General features: G+C 37.3%; 1 pseudogene; it reads right to left on the bottom strand.

Annotated features, from left to right (window-relative positions):
* LOC140941743 (transient receptor potential cation channel subfamily A member 1-like) overlaps positions 1-4,287 on the bottom strand; it is a 171,050-nt pseudogene extending 166,763 nt beyond the window's left edge.
* Between the last annotated feature and the right edge of the window lie 458 nt (positions 4,288-4,745).

Here is a 4,745-nt window from a genome sequence, read left to right as displayed (position 1 = left end):
TGAGTGTCGTGCTTTTAGTACACTTGAATGCCAGGGTATATGCCATATTCCAATCAGCAACACATCCCTCCTGAGAGACCGTAGTGTTCCATTTCGCTTGACCTCTCGCCGGGGTGGACGTTTTTTTACGGACAAGTTTTTTGTAGACGACCTTAGTTCCTTTTGCGTTCTTAAGGAATAAGGTAAGAAGTGAATCTTGTGGGATAGAAAGAGTAGGGTTTTGTGTAATGCTACTGTTTTTGACTTGTTCAAGGGAAGATACAAGTCCAAAATATTTTGAAGGTTGGAGTTGGTAATTATAATTTTCAATAATATCTGTGTGGGAAAGGAAGTTATATTGTTCTTTCACAAAATCCTTTACCTTTTAAATTCCTAGCGAAAAGAGTTTTTTATCGAAGACGGGCTTGTTTTCGATCCTAATTAGCCAATTGCGCCATATGGGTTGCGCAAGAAATTGTTCCTTGGTTTTAACAACTTCTTCAAAATTGACCATATTTCTAGCAGGAGAGCCAATCAGATTGCAGGGATCTTCCAATATGTCTTTTGCCGCTTATTAGGTCGCCCCATAAAGGTAATCCGGATTTGCTAGTGGAATCCGGAATGGAGGCCCCAGTTGTTCAAAACGCAGATGACGCTAGCAACTAGTTTCCCTAATAGTTATCCGCCGAAATGTGACTTACATCTAGTAGACAGCGCTATCAAACTTTTGAACAGCCCTGGCTAGGGCTTTGGAATCCGGAATTTAGCTAAAAGAATCCGGAATCCCGCTTACGATTGGGATCCGAAATCCAAGTACTACTGACAAGAAATCCGGATCCCTGGGGCAAATTTGGCGTAAGAAGCAACCAAGCATTTAGCCTCCCCTGGTGGCATTTTCAGGGGAGTCGTATTTCCTCGATCCATTACCACACGTTCAAAGACACACGTTCATACTGACAATCAGTATGGTTTTCGCAAGCATCACTAAACTGCTTATGCTCTTGCTTGTTTAGATGACAAAATCTCTTCCGCTATTGCACAGTTGGTATTTTTATAGACTTGTCTAAAGCCTTTGACACCGTTGATCATAACATTTTAATTTCAAAATTAGAGCATTATGGTGTTCGTGGCACTGCACTTAGATGGTTCAAAAGCTATCTAAGCAATAGACAACAATATGTGGAATTTAATGGTGTCAGTTCAGAGTCTTGCGAAATAAAGTGCCGGGTGCGTCAGGGCTCAATACTAGGTCCCCTGCTCTTTCTACTCTGAAAAATGATCTGTGTAACGTGTCAAAGGTCCTGGACTTTATTCTTTTTGCTGACGACACAAACATATTCTTCTCCCACAAAGATTTTAACTTGCTTCCTGAAATCTTGAATTCTGAAATGCTTAAATTAACCCAATGGTGTCGAGCAACAAACTATCCATTAACTTTAAAAAATCAAATTTTATGGTTTTTAGACCACGCCAAAGGAGGCAAACACTTGATATATCTATTCAAATTGACAACAATGTTATTGAACGTGTGAAAGAAACAGTATTTTTTATTTATAAGTCTAGTTTTTGCCTTCCCAAAAGTTCCTTGCGCTCCTTATACTATAGTCTAATTTACCCTTACTTAACTTACTGTGTTTCAGTATGGGGATCGACATATCATTCTAATTTAAATCGGATTACCGTATTATTCTGCAAAAGAGGATAATCAGAATAATATCTAAAGTTTCTTTTGATGCTCATATCGGTGTTCTTTTTAAAGAGCAGGAGATTTTAAAATTCTCGGACATTTATTTATACCAAATAGGTAAATTTATGTATTTATGTATTTTCGTGATATGTTTACTCTTGCAAGCCAGATACATTCTTATAATACAAGAGATTCCAGCCTTTTCTATATACCTCATTGTCGAACTAATTTTCGAAAATTCTCAATTCGGTTTCAAGGTCCCACGTTTTTCAACTCGCTAAGTCGGAAAATTCAAAACCGTGAAAGTATCCGTTTGTTTGGCAAAAGACTTAAAAAATTCCTTCTTTCTTAGTTAAATTGACTCTTTGTTGAGCTACACACCTTTTAATTTTCCTTTTAGTCTTGTTTTCTCTTCTTTCTTTTTTTTTTTTTTAATTAATCCAAATTTTCATTCAGTACCCTTAATGGTTTACTCTATAGTTCCAGGAAGCCTATAGTTTATAAGCCCCCGGCTTCTACATAGGCTTCCTTGCCTTTACCACATTTGATCTTGTAAATAATTTAGTTGGAATATTGTATATTATCTTTAATGTATTTCTGTATGCTGTTGTTGTATTTCTGGTTGATGGCAAAATAAATGAATGAATGAATGACCACAAACGCCTTCTTACCTGACACCAAGATATGTGTCATTTACACTAGTTTGTAAAGCGAAGGGCAAATAAAAAAAATTGAGGCTTATGTTTTTGAGAACAAAGGTGAAAAAACCAATTTACATTTTTTCTTTTGTAGGGAGGGAGGAATTACGAATCCCCCTAAAAACGCCTGCTCAAGCCCAAGATTATATGGGCGGAGAAGACACCTTTGACCTCAAGCGAATGAATGCAGTCGTATAGACTCTTTTTCAGTAGTTCTCTAGCGCAGCAGCAAGACTAGCCATAAAGTAACAAAAAGAGAAGTGCTTAGCGCCTCTAGTGCTAGAAGTATTACACATGTAGTTGCTTCCGAACCCGTGTATCAGGTGACAAAATATAGGAAAATTAAAGACTCGTTCCCAGTTCATGAAAAAAGGGCGGAAAAGTTATTCTTTTTTTACTGATTAGAAATGAAACAGTCTTAAGCTATTTTTATTTCACAAATGCTTTAGCGCACAGCATGGAAGAATATCTCCCCTCCTTCCCAAATGCGCGGGGAAGACTGACGTGACGTGCTTTGCTTGACTGCACTGACAACTGGTTTGCCTGCGGCAGTTTGATAGTTGTTTTCGTTTTGCCGTGGCGGCAAGTGAAATCGTAACAGTTATAAGTACAAATTCTTTATTCGTTTCCTTCTTGAAGTCTTTCCAAGGAATCTTCGAAAAGTTTTATGGACTCTTAAACTAACACAGTCTCAGGTGGGTACCGTATCGTCGGATTAAAAATTGTTTAAAATGCGTTGATTCGCATAAATCGTACCCTGCATAAAATTCAGGAAACAGAACAAATTTAATACTCGTGACTTTTGTTGTAGTTTTTCCACGATGTGGACTTTTTAACACTTAGCTGTAGTTTAGAAAAGCTATACACATTTCGGACCAATATTGTTTCGAGAAGTTAGCGAATAACTAAAGGTTTGGCGCCTACCATAACTTGCATTTGGTTGTGCCTAGATCAGAGGTCACGTTTTTTCGCCCGTTTTTTGCCTAACAGTTGCATTTACTTCGCGTTGTCAGCACTGGTGATTTCATTTACCCAAAAATTTTATTTCGCTGATGTAAAGAAAAAAGGATGCTCTTTAAGGCTAAACAAACCTTGGTGGTGAAAGCCATGTACCAATCCACTTTTTTATCTCTTAAAAAGTGCTAGATTTTGACCGTTGATAAAGCGATTTTGAGTCAACAGCTTTTAAAAATTTCTTAAAATATCTCTTGCGGACCAAATCGCGAGCTAATTAGTTAAAATTATACTATTAAGAGCAAAGATGGAAAAATATAAAGTGTCATTATATTTTACGAGCCAACTTTATTTTAAAATATACGACCCACTGAATATGAACCTAATTTCCCATGATTTTTGCCCATTTTAGGCCTCCGGAAGAAAAAATTTCGTTTTTGTTCTGGCTAAGTTTGAGGCCAGGTTTTTTTTTACTATTTCCACCTCTAGTTGATTATTACGCGGAGCTGCTCTTAAGAGGGTCACGTTATTTAAATCTAAAATAACCTTTTAGTTTGAACAAAATACTAAAGATATAAAACAGGACATTAGTATCGTCAAATGAAACATCTACAACTTAAAATGAAAGCCGTTAATTGATGAATCATGCCCTGGTGGAAACACTTGTCTCGAACCTTACATTGATCAACTTTGCATTCTATTGATTGCCTGCTGAAATGGCTGAGTCATCAAATTCGAATGTGGTTCGCAGGTTATTTCGAAATAAGAACAATTTAAACATGATCTTAATTACCTCGACCACCGCCAAGTTTCCTCTTCTAGCGGCATAATGCAGAGCTTGTTGACCGTAAGTTGACTTCTTGGCGACGTCAGCTCCTCGAACTAACAATAGCCGAGCAGTAGCGGGGCTGTTAAATCTTCCCGCAACCTGAAGAGGCGTCGCGCATTTGTTTTCATCTTTACTGCAAATGTTTGGATCTAAAAGGAGTAACAATGGTTGGACACAACAAAACAGGTCTGGAAAAGATAGGTTAAGCAAATATTTTTTGACTTAAAGCTTTTTTAAGAAAGTTATCAGGTTTGTTTTATTAATACTTCAAATTGGCCACTTGCAATAGAAAAATCGTCAAAATGATTACCAAATTCAGGTTTGTAAACTGAAAAAAAAAGTAATGTGATCTCCCCTCTTTTATGGCGATGGCCTGTTTCATCAGCCGTTTGACGGTATGACCAATTAGCAAAAAAATTTGCTATGCGGGTCAATGTTGTTTCCTTTTTCCTGACATTGCTAACAGACAGCAGAAAATTCCCTGGTCTAGTTTATTTCTCGCTCGAGTGTAATTTTGAGGCTCTGTTCACACTGCAGTTTAAAAACCAGCTTACCCAAAGAATATTTGAAAATGGTCTACGAGCAAGGACTGGAAGCT

The sequence above is a fragment of the Porites lutea genome, chromosome 6 (genome assembly GCF_958299795.1).
Source record: "Porites lutea chromosome 6, jaPorLute2.1, whole genome shotgun sequence".
NCBI lineage: Eukaryota > Metazoa > Cnidaria > Anthozoa > Scleractinia > Poritidae > Porites > Porites lutea.
This window is presented reverse-complemented; position numbering and strand designations above follow the sequence as displayed.